Here is a 20,937-nt window from a genome sequence, read left to right as displayed (position 1 = left end):
CCCCCGCTGGAGACCAAAACTCCTACAACCTCCACTTGAAGGAGTGAAGGTGAAGCCGCCCATGAGCGACCAGCGTCCCCAAAGATGACAATTGACCCAAAAGGACCTGCCACTGCCAAACAGATTGTGTGCTACCTCCCTGAACTTGATTATATGAGAATCCGAAGGGAAACTCTTGCTGTTGCCATATCTATCAGCAAGCCCAGATACTTTACCCTCTTTTTGGGTTTGAGATCTGACTTCTCAAAGTTCATCACTACACCCAGGTTGTGACAAAACTTGAGAAGGCAATCTTTGTCTTGAAGCAACTGTGCCAACAAGCTCACCAAGACCAACCAAACTTCCAGGTACCTCAAAAGATGTATTCCATGCAAACTGGCCTATGCTGAAATCAATGTGAACTCTCATGTGAACACTTGGGGGCAGTCAAAAGCCCGATACAGAGTGCCCTGAACTGGAATACCATCCCCGAGGGTAAATTAGAGGTATTTCTGAGAGGGCCGATGAATATGTATTTGGAAATACGCAACCTTCAGATCTGAAAGCATGAAGGCACGCTCTCTGATGGAACCGAGAACTGAGCAAAACGTTTTGTTGTGGTCTCTTTTTCTCTTTAGAACCAGTGTTGAATTGAAGATATGGAGCAAGAGCAATGGTGTTACTTCAAAAATCTTGAGAAATAAATCATACAATTGCTAGCTAACCTAAATCTATTTTCTAATTGTTTTATTTACCAGCAATTCACAACTAGCACAAGTAACCTCTGAATTCCCATGAACAATAATTTATTGGATCAATCCCTACCTAACCAAATACTAACCTACAATCAATCCAGAGGACAATTCACAAAAATTTATACAACTTGATGATCCTCAATCTTTTATATATATATATATACTTTCCTTGAATATGTAGAAACCATTCTGAAATATTCAATCCAGTGAGCTTTTTCACAAAAAGCTGTAAGATGTTTTTTCCCACATGCAAATGAGATGAGGTCAGTCTTCTCTTTTCAAATTGATCACCTCCATACGTTACAATAGGGAATTTAGACTTATAAATCTGGTTTATTTCATACTATACACAATGGCTCGCCCTACAGCAGGAATTATGTACCCTCACAAAAAAACAAATCACAACAGTCTATGAATTAAGTCTTTCCAGAACACCTGCTCTACTACTGTAGTTCATAAGACCTCCACTCACTTAATCCAGTGAGCTCTACTCACACATCACCTCACAAAGAATGGACCTTTCCACAACTATTCCTGTGGATAAAGGTTCATGATTAAAACAAGGGCTGACACAAACAACAAAAAAATTAAATCACATCAGACGCCATTGGAGGCGAGAAACCTTCCCATGATGGAACAGCCAACTTCCTCGATTTTCTTCTTACCAAAATGCTTCCATTGCTCTTGAGATCAATCACGACACTCATAACAGGGGTTAATTACACTGCAATCATTAGATCTGCAGCTGCTACAAGTCGTATGAGGCTAAATAATGAGAGCAAGGATTGTTACCTACCCCAGGGCATCTTTCCCAAGGCAAAGCCTCCTTAGATGAATCAAGCGTTTGCATCTCTAATGCAAATACACATGGATAAACACAAATAACACAGAATCACACACACACACAAAAAAACCAAAACGCCAAGGTGTACATAGAGCAGGAAGTGTGCAATCAACCGACTTCTATGTGAGATAGGGTAGCGCACATCTTGCGAGGAAGACAGTTAAGAGATGGCTGGTACGCTACGTCGCACAAGAGGGGAATGAGAGGTCAGTCTCCGCCTACTCTCTCCCCATTGGCTATCACCCTGCTGCCACCAAATCTTGTTGTATTTTTAAACAGATTCAGCTGGCACTTAAGAGATTTTCCCCTATGTAAAGACCTTAGGGTCTGTACTATATATGAGCAAAAATAAAATCAATGAACATATTTACAAAACCAACAAACACAGTTTGCTTTCATAGCTATTAATCATCTTTTAATGATACAGTTTTCATCTTCAACCAGGTCTGTCAAACGAACTGACTCAATGGAGAGCTATTGATGACCGGTCTCCAACTGCCTGTCGCCTTCTCCATCAGGAACAGCTGGTTGTAGAACCACGCAGACTGGTCTTTCATGACTTCCACAGCATCTTTCCGAAGCATCACATTCACCTCTTCCCAAAGGGCGAGATCCTTCTGTGAGCCGGGAACACACTTGGGATCGGACCAGATCGAGAGTGAGGGGTGGTGGAAACTCAATAGGTAGTACAGCAGGTATCCTTCCCAAAGGATATCCACTAAGTCTCCACTCCATGTCGCTGCAAAGTTGGCCAATGAATTGACAGGCACCACCTTTACCACTGGCAACAAGCAGGGAGGAACACTGCCCCTAGTATCCTCCTCCATTCTTTCCTTTGGCTCCCCTCCCTAAACCAGGAGGGGGGGCTGAAAGGGGTGCTACTGTACACCTTTTGCTACTGGGCCAGAAGACTAGGTTTCTCTACTTCACTGTATCCGATAATATTGTATGTACTTTCATATTACTATTGTATTATAAAATACAAACATAGCGATCAATGTTTTGGTTTGGAAATCAGCTGAGAGCGATTATGGGGTAAGTTTATTTCACTGTATTTAACTCAATTCAGAGCGATTTTCCTGTTTCTAGTTAGCGTAAGTGAATCTCTAGATGGTCTACTTATATGGGACAAGGTTATTTTTGTTATACAAAGTGTTTTTAAGTCAAAATATGACAATTATGTCTCATTGTGAACTAAATTTAGGTATTTTTTCATTAACAGATAGCGTTGGGGGCATGTTTTTGTGTAAAAAAATGAACAGATTCTGTTTGCTATTTTCACTTTACTTCATCATAATATGAGCTTTACGTATTTATTTTTTAAAAGCGTGAAAATAACAGTAAAATGTGTTCTTTCACACCCAAGTTTTGATTAAATTACTTTTCTCTCAAATTTTATTTATGAGCATATCAAAAGTTATGGGAGTTTCATCCATGTCGCCGATGCACAATAATTTATAGTCAATCAATAGCAGCTTGAACATTTTTTCTCAGCTTCAGCTACAACTTGCAGCTTAAATTAAACAGTAGAGTAAACCCCCGTACTCGTGTTCTCATGATTCTCAGGTTTCTCTATGAACATATATACACATTATTCGCAGAAAATTTGCGGTACTTTTCACTGTGAAATATTCACTAATTACTGTATTTTCATATCATTTTCATGACTAAACGCATTTTTTGTGATAACACAATTAAAATACTCAAATATACACATTTTTAGAGTTTTTTTTTTTTGTGTGTTTGAACTATCAAAATAGGCAGTTCTAAGTGTTTTTAGAGGGGTTTTAAGTCTTTGCAGATTTTAACTATTCGTGGGGGGTGTGGTATACAAACCACGCGAATACAGGGGTTGACTGTATAGTTCATGCCGATCTTTTCTCCATAGCGAATAAAGGTATAATGTAAAAATATATCAGTCCCATTCTACTTAACATCATTTATAACATAACTAAGGTAATTTTTTACTATCATACTGTATGCTGACTGAACTGCAAGCAAAACAACTGTTGTTATCTAATTTGGTTGTTCATAGCAAAACAGCTAATTTTTTGTTTGGTAAACTAATATAAGTTCAACCCCCCCCCTCTCTCTTTGAAACAGTAATTCATATCTCATTAAAGGATATGTATGGTACAGAGAGAGAGAGAGAGAGAGAGAGAGAGAGAGAGAGAGAGAGAGAGAGAGAGAGAGAGAGAGAGAGAAATGAGGTGGTAGGCTCAATCTGAAAACGTAAACATTACAAATGGCTGGACGGTCGGTTTTTTTATACATATGATAATATATCAATAAAAAATACAGCATAAATGGATTCTGTAAGTGAAATAACATTTTACTGATATTCTGCTGTTTACATTAATATTATTATAACTGCCTATTAAAACAGGCAGTTATAAGCATTTTTAGAGTGTGGGGTCTTTGGTATTTGAACTATTAAAATAGCCAGTTATAAGCATTTTTTGACGGGGATACGTATCAACTTAACATGGGTGGTTGTGGTCCCTAACCCCTGCTATTACGGGGGAGATACTGTACTTGCGGTACCCCTAGCAAGAGACACGTCAGCCCTCTCTGCAGGATTACAGTCCGTTAGTCTGAAGGCCCGATAGTCCGAAGGTCCGATAGTCGTAGGTCTAAGCCGGCATTCTGACGTGTTTACTGGTTACAATTTTGCCGTATTAGCTATGGAGGGGTGGGGGGCTGATTACAGTCCGTCGGACTATCGGGCCTTCTGACTTTCGGACTATCGGACCTTTGGACTATCGGGCCTGCTGACTTTCGGACTATCGGACCTTCGGGCCTTCAGACTATAGGGCGGTCACCCTCTGCAGAAGAGGGCCTCCCGCTGGAACCTCTACCAGACTTCCTGTGGGAGGGCGAGGCAACCTTCTTTTTCCGTTTGCTAGATTTGGAAGAAGGGGTGGAGGTAACAGCTCTCGATTACAAAGCAAGATAAACCATATGGTTTAAAAGCGAACAGCAAGTTGGGCAGCGAGCACAGACGTCTTTATACAATGTCAGCAGGAAGCAAAGTGGAGTGCAGACTGACAAGCGGACAGGGCTTCCCCCTACTTGTTGGTAGTTAACGACCTTGTCTTAAAGCTAAACAGCTGTTCCAGCTCGTATTCACTAGCTAAATCGTATGTAAAGAACGAAGGTTTGCATTTATGTAGGAACAAATATAACTGAATATAGAAAATCCCGTAAAAGTTAAGCATTCAAACAAATTCTACTGCTATAATGTTAGAAGTAGCCACAGGGTTTTAATATTCTAATGCAGAAACTTTTCAATTTTTGTTTACTCAGATGACATAGGGTAGTACAGAAACCATGTGGTCTTATTCTATATTTAATCGCCCACTTCGCAAAAAAATTATTTCAAGTAACTTAGTTTTGGAGTGCTCTAAAAAGTTAGATTAGTTTTCAAGTTTCACTAATACTGTACATATACATTATACCGTACAGTAATGAAAGATATCAAGACTTTTCTTTTACCAAGCCTTAATTGCACAAGCACTATGCATGGCCATCCAGTTTCCATTTGTCATATATTTTAAATACTTAAACCAGTGAATCTCAAACAATGAAAATATCTGACACAAATTCTAAAGCTCAAGGGGGTAGAGCAAACCTACTGGAGAATGAACAGTAAATCTGCAGTTTATTTCATAATTCATCTTCAATTCGAATACCTGGGAATATCCACATACTGTACATCAAAATGGGACGAGAAATGACTTGGCAAAACAGATTTTCTAAAACTTTTTTTTTTTATATTGAAAGTAAACACTTTAAGAAAAGCACACCCATGAAAAAACTAGTTCTGTACTCTGCTCTATTCAATGAAATGGTCAATACTTATTTCCTGATATTTCAACATTATAGAAGTCTCTCCTTCAAAAGGCAACTTTTGTCTTAGAATTGAATAGCACTGCATTCCTAATAAACAATTTAATACTATTCTTTCCTTATTACTACATCTATGAACAGAAGTCATGTATTTTTCTATACATACCTATCAAAAGGTATAAAAAAAAAATCAGACTGAAATTTCTGTACAAGAAAAAATCCTGATACACCATCTATTCCAATAAATACATCACGTTGTACATATAAAATGTATGAGAAAAGTCTTAAAATCTTATTTTTACCAAGACAAAACAGAGAAAAATTTTATGTATGCAGTGGTCTCAAATGCTGAAATGGCTCCGTGACACAAATAAATTTGTAATCAAGAAAATAATGTAAAACTGACTGTAATGTAAAGGCAAACTTTACATTTTTCAATGAGTTTGTTATGAAATAGAAAATGGCATCCCTCCTCAAGAGAAAAGTACATATTTTGAAGAGTAAACTGGGAAGATTGCAGAAATGGCATCCAGAGGCTAATAGACTGAGATCAAAAAGATTGTGAAAGCTTGGGCATGTGATCATGGGAAGGGGGGGGGAGTGTCAGTTAGTCAAAGCACATGTATTAGAGATGACAAAGACGTGGGAAGACCCACAACATCAAAGAGAGGGCACAGACGCTGACCTGGACCAAATGAGAATTCAAACAATTAATAAAACAGACAATCAAGAGAGCTCAACTATATTGTACATGTGTGTAGTTCAGTAAATGAGAACTCGAATGTGAGAAATATAAAACTTTAAGCACTATAGCATGGGCGGAGTACTTCATCCTGATTACAGATATCAATACCTGTGACCTGACTAACTTAATGGTTCTTGTGCTTTGACTGTTTTTTGAAATTACGGAAACAGTGTAATGTCAAAATTCTGGTTAATTCATGGGTAGAGTGATAGATTTAATGATTGCTGGATAATCCAAAATTACTCGTCAACTTAAGAGGAACTGCCTCTAGGCTACTGAAATTGATATTTCTATTTAATAACTGTACCATGAAACCCAACGAAAATGAAGTGACAAAGCTTTGAGATTCTTTAAGAGCTCTATACTGAAACCCACCCTAGCTCGATAGGCCGCGATAAGTTACATTCAATAAGCAGTAACAAGGCTAAGTATGGATATTAGCAACTTCAACCAAAATCAGTCGTTGCTTACAGTACTGGATGATCTGTGGTACTTCGACAGACTAAGAAAATGTACAATGAACTAGGCTTAGATAATTCCTAGCCCATACCCCTATGTAAACACTGGGGAGGTGTTCAGCCTAGACTACATCTATGCTTTAGGCATACAGAAACGGAAGGTCTTTGAAGACATCCTTACCGCAAGTGTTGGTATATGCTATTTTAATCTGCAGTTCACGAACATGAAACCGAGATGGCCAAGAGGGACGGTGGCCAAAAATATGATTGAATGAAAAGTTCCCTTTCTTCATGAAGAGATAATTTATATTTCAAATTGGCAGTGAGCCAAGGCGTGTAAACTTTTTTAGCTTTTGTTAGTACTGGGAACCCACACAAGGAAATAGTGGGCTTCTCCAGTCGGTCTCCCTCAGCTTCAAGACTGAAAGAAATTATGAATAATTTTCATAAAAGATTCGTTAAATAATGGATGCAGGTTCTTTGTTAAGTGCGCTTAACAAAGCATGGCCACATAAGTTACTGTGATCGTTGCAAGTTTCAGTGAAGGATTTCTACAAAATGACAGATGACAAATTTCCGCGTTTTATTACGAATAAGATTCAAACACAACGGCTTGGGACACCATTTGCCACTTTTTTGTTCAAGCGATCTCTGTCCATTTTATTTTGGGATGACCATAAAATTCTGAAATGGCGGCACTTGTTCCGAAGCTCAGCATCGGTAGCAACCTCCCCATTATCTTGCATTTATATTAGTTCATTGATACAAAGGAATATTATGCCTCTCATTTCTTCAGAGAGGTTATAAGCTAAAAAAAAACAAATAGTGCAGCCAAATACTGAATTCAGCATGTTCCTGAACTTCAAAAATATGGCTATCTCACGGTGAATGTCAGCTTGATCTTACAGAATCCACGAATTCGAACACCGACGCCCGATAATACATCGTAACTTTTCCTGTCGTCTGACTCCGTTCACTTCGAAATACTAACAAGACTACGTATCATACTCTCTTTACATAGCTAATAATGCACATAAACAAGAAAAACTTATAGTTCCAGACAGGGGATCAAGAACACTCCTTACTTAGCTCATTATCCTGAGGAGCGAAAATACGATGCCTCAAGAACCGTACTTTGTTTTATGGCTGCCATTGCAAAGCTTAAAGCAGGACGCTGAATGGTTTTTAATAAATTTTACATTTGGACAACGCAGTTTGACATTTAAACTCTACCTCACTCTTTTCTTATAACCCCAAATTATCAAATATACAGAACATATTAAATGAACAACTACCGTTAATGTGAAAAATACATTACCTATACGTAGATACTCTTCAACGTAAGACTTTCCGGGGAACTCGACAGCGTTCTTCCATAGAGAAAGCATAGGAAGGCAATCGCAACCTGTGATTGGTCAGTTTTGTTTTTCCCGCAAAAATTGACCAATAAGACATTCCGTTAGACTACCGCTCTATCGAAAAATTGGCCAATGGAAATACGGCAATACACGGAGAGTTGACAGGTTAAGTTTCTACAAGTTTTGTTTCAATCATTGTTTGTGCAAAATAAGCTCCGTATCCAGAGTAAAACAGGATTTGGTTTGTGTTTGGTTGTGTAGATGTTTAGCAGAGGTAATAATATCGTAGGAATACATGATCTAAATTGAAGCATCATTTTTGTTAAAAATGTGCTAATAAGCAGCTTATAATGACGTCTATGAGGACCAATCAGCTCTAATCTCTCATAGGATGTAGACAGCTAATGTTAGCCTTAGACTTTTAAAATAAACTTTGTTTTCATTTCTACCACTTGAGCGAGAAATAAATCCTCGCCCGCTATCTAGTTTTTGTTTTATATTTGATAAAGATAAGTTGTTGTCTATGTACATAAATATGGTTGGAATAAATATAATTTTACCTTATTTTCTAATATTATTGGAATCAAGGGTAAACATACACTAGATTGGGGTTGACTCACTAGACAGTGAAAGCCATAGGAATTGAAACATATTTTTGCTGTCTGTGCCTGCCTCTGTGTCGAGACTTTTCATGCGAGTTGCCCTGACAGAATGGTTGTCATGACCTCTCTTCCCTGTTGATGATTGTACTTCAGTTCTCAAGAGTCCGCACGGAAAGTTCTGTGGCAGTTTTTTGCGGTGCTGATTCTGCTCAATCAAATTGTTTTCGTCTGTGATTGAACTGGAATTGTCCGCCTACCACTACCTACTCTACACTACTCTCCTTGCATGAAAGTCGCGACCGTGGCCCACCCGAGTGCCCGACACTTTCTTCTATGAACTGCCGCTAGAGAACTGCACGAGATTGAGCGTCTCATTCCCCGCGACTGTCCTGGTCATCGCATTTTGTCGTTTTGGGTTCTTTTGAAACATTCAAGGTAAGTTCACTCTTGAGATGAAGCCTACTGTTCACCTTCTTGTAGGCTGATGCTGTCAGTCACGTGACTCGGACAGCCTGGGGTCACTCACTTGCCAAGGGTTCATTTAGCCTCGGCCAAGTGAAGCAACCCCTTATGTAGGCTATGTTAGTCCATAAGCATGAGCTTCCTCCCTCGAGTTGTTAGTTGAATTTAGCTGTTGATCTGCCCTCCGCACCCACCCCAGGCTAGGCTAGTCGTTGTGTGGTCCCAGTTGCGTTCGGACTTGCGACACCGTGACAGGAAAGGGCAGCCTCCTGCAGGCCAAGCAAAGTTAGAGTAAACCAGCGGTGTGGAGGCGGAGGCTCGGGGTCTTGCACATTGCAGCAGACTGGGCGAATAAGAGGAATCTATTTCTGGTGATAGAAATTCATTTCTCGCTATAATTTGGTTCGGATTCCACAATAAGCTGTAGGTGCCATTGCTAGGTAACCAATTGGTTCCTAGCCACATGAAATAAATCTGATCCTTCGGGCCAGCCCTAGGAGAGCTGTTAATCAGCTCAGTGGTCTGGTTAAACTAAGATATACTTACCGGGCGAGTGCAGGACGACGGGATCAGGTTCCGCAGACAAAAGCAAACCTAGTCTAACCTTTCTTAGAATGCCGTGTCCCGACCTAAGCTTCCTAACCTCACCAAGGGCACCGTGCCCTGACCTTGGGGGAACCTCCCCAAGCAACTCTAAACATTGGAAAGGCCTGATCACGTTCCAAAAACTGCTTGATCCCGTCGTTCTTTAAACTGTCCTACCCAAATCAATCCCCAATCTTGCACAACGGTTCAGTTGCCCCTGTTGGCTTTCTACCGTAGCATATGCGGCATATTTAATGAAAGTTTGCTTTGGCCCATGTTATCTTTGAGACTAGGCCTATCTAGGCCTTTCAACACTTGGCAGATACTCTACCCTAATGAGCGTAAGCCTTGGAGGTTGAACTCCAGGCTTTGAGCCGGTCCTCAACTTTAGCCCAGCCCATTCTCTTCCCTTTGTGATACCTTTAACCCATAGAGTGCATCGATATGCTTTTGGAATTCCCCTGTGTGTAAAACTAACTAAAAATATGAAAATGCTCCAGTTGTCTTTATATGACTTTTGCCATAGAAATAGACCTTATATTTTCCATATCTGGCTTTTTTTTTTTTTTAAAGGTGATTAACTCTTAAGGGACGGGCTAATATATATCAAGCACACCCCCAGACTGGGCAACCTTTAAGGTTGGCTAATTTCTGGAAAAAACACATTAATGGAATCCGGAAGATATACAAATGCTCATGGTGTAAGAAAAAAATTATAAAATATTTTAACTTTGTTCCAGGGAAGTTGAAAGTGACCATCCACAACCCTGTGTGGGGCCTCTTTTACAAAACGCTCATGGTAATCTTACTAAATTATGCATGTTTTTTCTAATACTTTATTTTATTTTATTTTGTAAAATTATAATTACAGCTCACACAATATCATAGCAGATAGGAACTACAATCTGTAATAAATTCTCAGTAGCCTATATTTGTTGTAAAATATTTACAAGATTTACTGAGATGGGGAGAGACAGTAACTTTTTGTGAGGTATAAATACATTTTTTTTCTATTTCTTTGCACTTTTCTTTGCAAAATTACAATTATAGCTGACCTTCTATCATAAAAGATAAGAACTAAACCCAACAGCAATCCCGGGATATATTTATGAGCAAATAAATAAATAAGATGTCTTGGAGTGGCTGAGATGTAGTACATTCCCCTCTGAAATATCAAGGTATACTGATCGATGTCTCTCCTGAGCTCAGCTAAATAGTTGCCATAATTCATTTATGGACCATTGAATTGCTATGAACATTTTTCCAGCTAGATTCATCCAATATTAATGGTACTCGTATGAGGATTCCCATCCATTAAGGGTTAAAGTACTGTACTGAAAAAATGCCAAGTTTTGTTTTTAATGGTAAAGAATAGCAAAAAAAAAAAAATGTTTTTACGAGGGCATCATACGTAATTCTTGTCCCGGCCTGTGGATTAAATTTGCAACCATCTCAATGCAAAAAAAAAAAATTTTTTTTGTAAAATGGGTATCATACCTTTTTACTTGAAAATATTTTGAGATTTTGTAGTTTTAGAGGAAAGACTGGAAAAGAATATACAAAACTTATTCAATGAAACTTTTATGATATGAAAATAAAAGAGAGAATCTCTTTTTATTATGTAAATACTTAGGAATGAAATTGACAAATATTGAGAGCATTATATAGAAAATAAAAGAATTTCTCTTCTTTTACACTTTTACCTGTGAAAATCATGTACAAATGAAATTGAAATTTTTGTTCAGGAAACTGAAACAAAATTTCAATTAACACTTAGCTTATTACATTCACAGGTTTTTTGTACTTGCTTACAGCATGATGTATTTTGAAGCATGGCAAAAACACAAAGATGGCTTGTTAGGACAAGTTTCACAATGATATGTTGTGTCTTCTTTTGCACTGCCCTCTTCCTTGGAAGAGGTAGCCATTGCTTCTTATAGTGCAAGCAATACACTCAGGCTTATGAATTTTGTTTGCAGATTGAGCAATGAAATGACTGCCAGTGAGTTTAGAAAGGGAACTGTTCAGTATCTGGGTTTTGAGTTGGAAAAAGGCCTTCTTGCTCCTGTCGACGCCAATGTATAACGTATCCATAAGGCTTTCCCCCCTCTACTACCAGGAAACAACTACAAAGATTTTTTGGGCATGGCTGGATTTTATTGCCAATTCTGACCAAATTTCTCAGTCATATTAGCTTCCTTGACAGATTTAACTAGTCTGAAAACAAGGTTTATTTGGACTCCAGAGTGTCAAGAATCATTTGAGAAGGTAAAAGCCATTTGAAATTCAAGACAGTACTTCAAGCTCCAGGTTTGAGTAAGAAGTTTGTGATACAAGTTGATGCATCTGGCTCTGGAATTGAAGCTGTTCTACTTCTAGAAGATGATAGTGCTATTTTACATCCTGTTGGTTTCATGTCTTCAGGGTTGAAAAAGCATCAGAAAGTGTATTCAGCAATAGAAAAAGAAACATTAGCACTAATAACAGCATTGAAAAAGTTTGAAGCGTATGTGGACAAGCCCAAGAATGAAGAAATTTTAGTGTTATCTGACCATGACCTCCTCATATTTATACAGAAAAGGAAAAATCAAAACCAAAGATTGACAAGGTGGTCTTTGTGCCTGCAGCCGTATAAAGTAAAAGTGAAACGCATTTCAGGATAGAACAATGTTGCAGATTATTTATCTCGTAATTTGCTGGATTCAAACCCAGGATAAACAGTCTTTTGGGGGAGGAATATTATGTATAGAATGTATTGCATTATATATATATATATATATATTTTTTTTTCAAATGTTTTAATTGCATTTCTGATTATCATATAATATTCAATGTACAAGTTATTATGTGTAATAATGATGTAGAAATATCATTAATATTAGTTTGTAAAATATCATTTATGTAAAATATTTGCTAGGATTTCACAAGTATTAATAACATGTATTGCAATACACTCCCTGAACACCTGAATTAGCCCTTAATCCCACTAGCCCGAACAACTCTCAACTACCCATCCCACTATAGTGGGAATTTTAACAGCCACGTTACTAACGCTGCAGGCAAATCTTGTCACTTGAGCTACCATAACAAACGTGTTGGCAACGCTGACACTTGCATTTTCGCCAATTGTGCTTTTTGTTCGCTGCTGGAAGGTTGTTTTCAGAGTGCGAGGTTTTAACTTCACGTTCGACTTCTTTGTATTTGGACTTGTAGAAGACCTGGATTGGGTTTAATGGTTTTTCTTGGATTTTCTGTTTATTCGACGGGAACGCCTTTTGATTTTGGACCTCTGGTTCCCAGTCCGGACAGTTTCTACTCTAACTTTCACCTTCTACTACTGTGCCATCGGCTTCGACGTCGGCCTCGACTGCCTACGACGGTGGACTCTGGCGCTCATCGCTTCTTCTTCCTGCAAAGACGGATGAGTACCTTGAGACACGATAGACATTCCGTCAGGTATGTAGGAAGGTTAATTGTGATGTCCAGACTCATTGCGATGAGTGTTCTCATTGGAAGGCACAAGAGAGGGATGATTGCACCACACGCAAATCTTTTTGGCTCCGAACGGCGGCAGGCGCCGGTCGATTCTCGCCTCTGTAGTGTCTCAGACTTCAAGGCAGATCAGTTGGATGGATTTAGCGTAGTTCAATGGTAGTCAAACAGATAGAGGATAGGATTGGGTAATTAGTCAGGAAAATTCAATAGCTAGTCTTCAACATTTCTGTGATAGGGATAATAGTAGTATTGTATGTCTAATTCCTTCTTCCTTTCAGCCCCCTGCCTGTTCCAGGAACCAGCCCTAACGGGTGCTGAGGGTAATGGCAGAACCGCAAGCCTCTGAGTGGGTAGGTCTGCCGGCCCCCATGGCGCGGAGCAGGCAGTGAAGGATCTCTCTCAACCCCTTTGTATTATTGATAAATGTAATGTTGATAATGTTAGGACTGCGATCTAGGTGATAAAAGAGGAGAGCAGGTTTGGTAGTGAGAGAAGGTTTAACGGCAGTGTCGTTTCTCCTGAACGGTTCTGGTTTTGGGCTCAAGTGGTTTTTGTTTTGCTCTTACAAGAGTTTCTCCATCTCTTCTTTCGATCTGGCTTAGTCTCAGTCACGTTTAGTTACGTGGGCAGAATCCTTCTGCTTTTGCTTCAACTCACTTCCTACTGTTTTCTAGAAATCTCCTACTGCAGTTTCCCTTCCTGTATTCTACCTCCATTGAGTAAGGCGGATTATGGTGTGTCCTTTCGCTTCTAAAGTAATTTATGACCTGCAGTTGGCTGTGGTGGTTTATAAGATGGATGGCGGGGTTTTTCGACGGGTATAGACCTTTGGTGAGAGGATATTTTTTTTCTCGAATGTTTTCTCTAACATTAGAGAATGTGACACAGTAATGTCCAGAATTCATGTCGGATATGTTTTCAGGATTATCTAGGGAGGCCAGATTTGGTGTGCCTTTCCTTTTGTTCTAAGTTTTCTTCGTTATCTGTCGCTTCATCTTCTGCTCCTACATTCTGTTAACCCCTTTCAGTCTCCCTTCGGCCCTTTCTTCTTCTGCTCCGGTCTTTCCGCGCTCTCATCTTCCGGCTTTCCCTCTTCCTTCGATTTGGTTTTCCTCTCAGGGAACTCTTTTATGCTCTGCTATTCCTATGCCCCCCGCCTTTTCCTTCCTTAGTACAGTCTTCTCCGGTAGGAGGAGCTTCCGCACAGGCGAAAACCCTGTTTTCGGCAGATTATGGCCGCAGGGGTCTCTTGTTCCATCCCTTCGGGTATGCGCAACCCCTGCTTCCGCTTCATGGCTGTCCTGATAGCATCAGGTTTTTCTGGGCAGGGTTTTCCCCACATTCCAGTTCGGTTTGTGCCCATGTTTTATAAAGCGCGGCGTACCTTCTTCTCGAAATGTCCGCGGCTTTCATCACCTGCATTTTGCAGTGGCAACTCAGGCTAGCTTACCTCTTCATTCTTCACTCTTCATCTTCTTCCGTCTTCTACAGCGTTTCGCTTTGGCGATCCTCCCAAGATTTAATAATGTTATTTGGCTACCACTCGCCGCCCCTTTGGGGAATCGCTCCAGGGTTTTATCGGGTTTAGCCTTTACCGAACACGGGTCTAACAATACGATTCAGCTCCGGTACCCGGATTAGGTGCGGTGCGCAGCATTCTGGTTAGCAGGTCCGATTATGGGATTTTAATTGTTGTGCGCCTGGCCCAGTGCCTCCTCCTTTGTCGGTCTTAGACCATCTGACATTATGGAACAGGATTTCATCCGCAGGCAGGAGATTCCAAGGACTTAGAATGTCCTCTGCCAGCAGTACGACACGACACGGGCTTGAGTATGTTACTTCATCATACCTCAAGCAAGAGCCCGACTTCCCGACGGCGTTTTTATGACACTAAACCAGCCCTGCTCTTTTCTGCTGGCTTGGTTTGGGCTGACCGGGTTAGCCAGGCTTTGGAAGAAGGATGCCCGCTTAGCATCGGTAGTTGTTTTGTTAGACAGCACTTTCTCTCTCTCTCTCCGAGTAGGACGATTTACGCAGTTCGAGGTAATCCTTCAGCAGGTCAGGCTGCCCCCTCAACGAATCGTTGAGGCATTCCTGTTTGTCTCCGGCGCTGCTTCTGTACTCGTAGAGACTTCTATGAAGGTGGTGCTTGGGGGTGTGTTGTGCAGTCAGACTGAGGCTCTACCATCTTTCCGGATGCGGTTCAAGTTATTATAATGCGGCCTGTAAAGAGTGACGGCTATGTCCCTTCGGACCTTGGCTGTTGGCAGCTCCAATAAATTTATCTCGAGGGGTGTGGCTCACCAGGAAGTAAAAGCTTTAGCCTACCTACCACGCTGGAGCAGGAAAGTCGAAAATTTCTATCTTACCATCCTGACGCTCATAAGAGATGGATTGCTTAGAACACCATTAGCCTTAGCTTATTCCTGTTCAAGGATGATGACTTAGCCAGTATGACTAACATGGTTTCTTCTAACTCATGTCTCCGTCGTGGGTAATTGCGCATCGCCGAGGATACAGTGTTGAAGCATCTGTGACGATCCAGAGCGTTGGGGCATTCAGACGATCGCTTAACTGGGCCTCTCTCCAGAGGTTTAAAGAGCTTTTAGGGAATTTTAAATATATTCAGGTAAGCAGATTCTCTCTCTTCCTGAGGGTTTTCACAACCTTAGAGAGAGTCCAATTGGTCCTTCACAGATAGAAGGGTTCCCGCCCAACTGAACGGTTTTACCAGCTTGGCAAAGCTTTAGGAGAATCTCTCTCTCTCTCTCTCTCTCTCTCTCTCTCTCTAGGTATGTCTCTAGGAATGCTTTGGGACTTCTAAGCAACGAGAATGCCATGTTATAGTCAGGAGCGATTCTTGCCTGTTGATCGCTTGTGGTAGCTGTGCAATGCATCTGATTAGGAAAGGTCTATCGACTCCCCTTTTTCCTGACGTTCACCGGTGTACACAGATGCTTCAGATCAAGGTTGGGAATCAACATTGAGGAATCCAGGCCCTGAACGCAGAGTAGTCAATAACCTTCGGGAAAATCAATGCTAAAGGAAGCCCCCAGTTGTTCCTAGTCTTAGTAAGGCCACTGAGTAGTGGCTATGTTTAGTCGCACAGCGTAATTGCCGTGGTTGTATCTGGAAGAACTCCTCGGAGGGGAACAGGCTCACAGAACTCAGTACTCATACCAGCACATGGTCCTGAGGCGCGAAGAACGAAGTGTCTTCTTCCCCACGCATCGGAGTCTCAGCCAGGCAGATCTCACGTAGGTCACCTCGGCCTGGACTGGGGGAGATTGGACTTTGACCTGAAGTGGCCAGTCAGGTTCTCCGAAGTGACCAGCAACTGTCGACTTATTCGCGATTACGATTAAACCATCGCCTTCCGGATTATTTCAATGGTATCCTCATTTCAATAGTCGCCATGTGACTTTACAAGTTGGAATCACTTTGCAAGTGTATGCCTTTCTCCATCCGGTCCTGATTAATCAAGTAAATGGGAAATCACGGAGTGTCAAGACGACCTGGTCTCTAATAGCCGCCATAACACGCTGGTTCCGAACTCATAGGAGCTCTCACGAAGTTCCATTGTCCCTGTACTACTAAACTACCTACAGACGCATCGCGATTCTTTCTATTATTTTCCAAACCCTCGCAAGTGCTGGACCTAGTCATAAGGGCAACTGTAGAGAGAGCCGCTAAACAGTCCGACTCCTAAAACTGTGCTCTAAATAGTTTTCTTTAGATTAAGTCAAATCTGGCCTACCAGGTTCAGTTAGAAATGGTATAGAAGTTAGTGTCATAAGGAAGGGGTCATTCCATCTCTGACCTTCCATAGCCAAAATAGCGGATTTTTCCTTTATTCCTCCGGAAAATCAAGTCTTTCATATTCGGCCATTGCTGATCACTACCAACGATTAGTGGTATATTTATTTCACATTCCTGAAGTTTCAGGTAGTAGGATACAATCGTTGATTAAGTTCTTGTAAGATTGAACGCCCTGTTTTTGCTTCGACTCGGCGCCCTTATTTCGGACTCATTGGAAGTATTTCAATATTTATCTTGCTTTCTGCCTTTTAACCTATTGAAACTATAACATTAAGACAATGAGAAATTGCTCTTTTCTACGGCTTTCTTCAGCTTCAGCTAAAGGGTTGGGTGTGAGCTTCAGGCAGTTTCTAGGTTGGGTTCCTAAAGTAGAATGATACATATTTGTCTTGTCTTCTCCGTATTTATGCAACGGAAGAGTCTGAGGTTAAAACTCTGCCTCTGCCTGCTTAAAGTTCTTTATCTGCAAGTGTTCATTACTGGTGATCCAGCTGGAGATACCTTTGCGTCCGGGGAGCATTAAAGTCTATTTATCAAGGGTTGTGAAACCTCCGCTCCGCACATTGGCCACTTGTGTGTCTCCTCGAATCCTTCCCGCTCCACCGTCAGAGAATGTGATTAGTTACTGGAGGGCTTCCTCAGGGTTGCTCTCCGTCGCTAGGCTCTGGTATTTTCCGACCACACAGTATTCAGAGTATGTCCACTCCATCTTCCTTTTCCCAGGAAATTATTTAATTTACTGCCGCTTCATTCTGGGAGAAGCATTGGAAGTCCGCTCCAGTGTTTACTCATTTTATTTAAGATGTCTGATTCGCTTACAGCGAAGGTGCGGTTCATTGGTGTAGGGTGCGTGCTTCATTTAGCTGAGGGGGTATTGCTAACGCGGAGGTTCCGAGGGTTATTCTCTTAAGGGGGCTTTACACGGCCAAACGGTTCGCTTTAACACTGTTCGCGAGACCTGTGTTTGGGAAGTGATGTCCGAACGTGAATGGGGGTATTTGGTTGTCGAACGGTTTAGCGAAAGTCTGTTCCAGCCTGACTTTGTGGGCGGGCTTCATTGTCTACAAACTGTTTGAAAGTGAGAATACGCGCGAACATCAAATTTCAGTTTATAGTTGTAGTAGTAATAACAGTAGCAATACTCCAATGACTGAGATCATGAGATGCTTCACTTTTTGCAATGCAGTAGTGGCAAAAGTCTATTATCTTAGGTGCGCCATTTAGCTACAAGGTGGTATTCGCTATGAGGTTGTTTCTCTTAGGTTCTAGCTATAAGTTTATTTTTAGGGGCGTTAATTTAGCTGATGCGGTATTCACATAGTGAAGAGATCCTTGTAATAACTGCAGACAGAGTAATCTTTAGTCCTTAATCCCAGCAACAGCATGATATAATCTACACAATCACCAGTCAGCACGTTTAAGTATCTTAGTCTTTGATAGTTTCACGAGTCCAAGGGGGTAATTTAGTAGGCTAGGCCATTTCAAGGCACTCTAGATACTTTTCATTGCCGACGCCGGACCTTATCCGAGGATCAGGGACTCGGCATATTACTTCATTTCTCCATACATGAGAGGCCATGAATAGCCATACGGAGGTCACCGTGATTCTCCACATACATGAGAGGCTCTGGAAGAACCACATGGGAGGCCGACGACTGAAACAGCACGGACCTGACGGGCGATCAAAGTACTTTCATCATGTCTCAAAATTAAAAGCAATGATTGATAAGGTGAGTGTTTAACCAGATAGGGCATTCCAGCCGCAGAGTACTGACCTGACTCCGACAAAGTACTTCCAACAGGTCTCTTCATTGAAACCATTGATTGATATGGTGGAGTGTTTCTGGCTAAATGGATATCTATGCAGAGCAGATTGGTGAGCTACCATCTCTGGGTGGCTGTCAAAGGAGTGTGCAATAGAATTGATCCTCTCCTCTAAATGCTGTTAATCGCTAATTCAGGTGCTCAGGAATATGAAGCTATGTCAGTTCATTATATTGTAACACTTACCTGAACACCTGAATGATTCCCAATTCCTCCTTCCCTACAACACATCAATTTTGACCTTGGAATAAAGCACTGACGAAAATGGGGCGTGGTCGCACACCTGTGCCAGCGTACAACCGCTTGTTATGGTAGCTCATGACAAGATTTACCTGCAGCGCTATAACGCTGGTTGTTAAAATTCTACCAGTGGGAGTGGGTAGTTGAGAGTTGTTCGGCTAGTGGGATTAAGGGCTAATTCAGGTGTTCAGGTAAGTATTACAATATTAGTTTTATTATCAAAACTTCATTTCTTAGTAATAACGTAATAGAGAGGGAGATTAAGTCAGACCAAACCATGTCGTGTTGGGCAGTCATTGCGTTCTTCATCTGTTTATTAACCCTTAAACGCTGAGCCTCTATTTACAAAAGTGTCTGCCGTATGCTGGCGGCGTTTGGGAGTTAGCGCCGAAAAAGTTTTTTTTCAAAAACTTACAGCACGCTTTAGTTCTTAAGTGATTGTCTATTTTTGGCTCCTTTTGTCATTGCCTGAAGTTTAGTATGCAACCATCAGAAATGAAAATATCATATAAATATTGAAATATATGATACTACATTGCCAAAAAATTTCCTCATATATAATTGTATACAAATCTCGCTAGAGTAAGACGTTAAAGCTATTAAGTTATTTTTTTCTTTGTATTGTATAATTAAATTACATGATTTTGGTATATAACAAATTGTAAAACGAATAAAGCAAATACAGAGAAAATATTATCACAAATGATGAATGAATTCGTGAACGCATTTGACGTGAAAAAGTTTTTAATATCTAACTTCTCGGTAGTTACATATATATAGCTCTTTATCCCAATCATCTGTCACAAGATGGCAGAAATTCAAAATTCACGCAGCCGATAGATGGTCAGGTGGCTACCTGAGCTCTCTACCAGGTAATTAGAACCATTCCAATTGCTCAGAAATTCCTCTGCCATTCGCCCTATCAACACGCTGGAAATTCATTTTCTACTTTGGTTTGTTTTTTACTACAATTGGTGAAGTACCCATTACTTGTTTGGTTTTCGCGGATGGCTTTTTACAATTTTGGATCTTCCTGATTTTTTCAAGCTTCTCATTGTTAGCCATCTGTTCGTTTCTGACTGTTACAATTGTTCTTTGTAATTTGCTTTTCAAGATGGCTAACCCTGTTGTTAGAATGTGTGTTAGGGGACAAGAACCGCTTCCTACAATGCTCTTTGATCCCCACACAGTTTGTAAGAAATGCAGAGATCATGTGTGCACTTGATGATAGATGCAAGGAGTGTGGTGTTTGTCCTAGAGAGTGGGAGAGAGTATGATCGCCATGTGAGGCGATTTCTCTGGGAAAAAGGACAGAATTAGGAGAGCTAGATCTTCCAGTGTCCTTTCAGCTAGGCCCTGATAGTCAAGTCCTTTCTAACTTGTCTGATACTAATATTCCTGATCCTAACCCTATATTATAGTACTCCGATCTTCCATGGAGTCGGGAGTAAGTAATCCGCCTTTTAAAGGATATAATGGCTATGCCTGCCAGGAGTTTTTGTACAACTTCTTTCTTCGGATAGGAAGTGATGTGGGGCAGTGCATAGTTTGCAAATAAAGTCTCGTGACAGTGTTAGTGCAGTGGAGGGTGCGTCTGCTCGTGTCTGTCACGCCCTAGCTCCTAGACTCCTCTTCCATGCTCCCAACCCCTGGGAGAAGGAACGCTGACAGGCTAAGGGAGGTGAGGACGCGAACAACGCAGCGGACGCCCCTTTGTGCATCCTGTTGACGCATCCCCAGACGCCTCCCTCGCCGCAGGAAAGGCGAGATGAGGATTTGCTCGCCTTCTCGGATGACGAGGACCCAGACTTGCTGGCGCCAATCACAAGAGTCTAGACTCAATAAGAGACGCGAGGTCCCCTTCCGCCTCCAACAATCCTCTGCAGCAAATGGAGTCCCAGAGAGATTCCTTGTCGGAAGAA

At 41.0% G+C, this 20,937-nt stretch overlaps 2 protein-coding genes across 3 annotated transcripts in view; one reads left to right on the top strand and one right to left on the bottom strand.

Moving 5' to 3' along the window:
• Positions 1-8,002, bottom strand: part of LOC136841019 (uncharacterized) — a 207,889-nt gene extending 199,887 nt beyond the window's left edge. The window contains exon 1 of one of the 2 annotated variants that reach the window (XM_067108062.1): positions 7,949-8,002. The gene's annotated coding sequence lies outside the window, so the exon portion shown is untranslated. The remainder of the gene's footprint in view (positions 1-7,948) is intronic. The other variant, XM_067108061.1, reaches the window with a different exon arrangement.
• A 559-nt stretch (positions 8,003-8,561) lies between these two features.
• Positions 8,562-20,937, top strand: part of Sap30 (SIN3-associated polypeptide 30) — a 120,645-nt gene continuing 108,269 nt past the window's right edge. The window contains exon 1 of the mRNA XM_067108063.1: positions 8,562-9,025. The gene's annotated coding sequence lies outside the window, so the exon portion shown is untranslated. The remainder of the gene's footprint in view (positions 9,026-20,937) is intronic.

This window comes from Macrobrachium rosenbergii, chromosome 8 (assembly GCF_040412425.1).
Source record: "Macrobrachium rosenbergii isolate ZJJX-2024 chromosome 8, ASM4041242v1, whole genome shotgun sequence".
NCBI lineage: Eukaryota > Metazoa > Arthropoda > Malacostraca > Decapoda > Palaemonidae > Macrobrachium > Macrobrachium rosenbergii.
The sequence above is the reverse complement of the archived record's forward strand: the minus strand, read 5'-3'. Positions and strand labels throughout refer to the sequence as shown.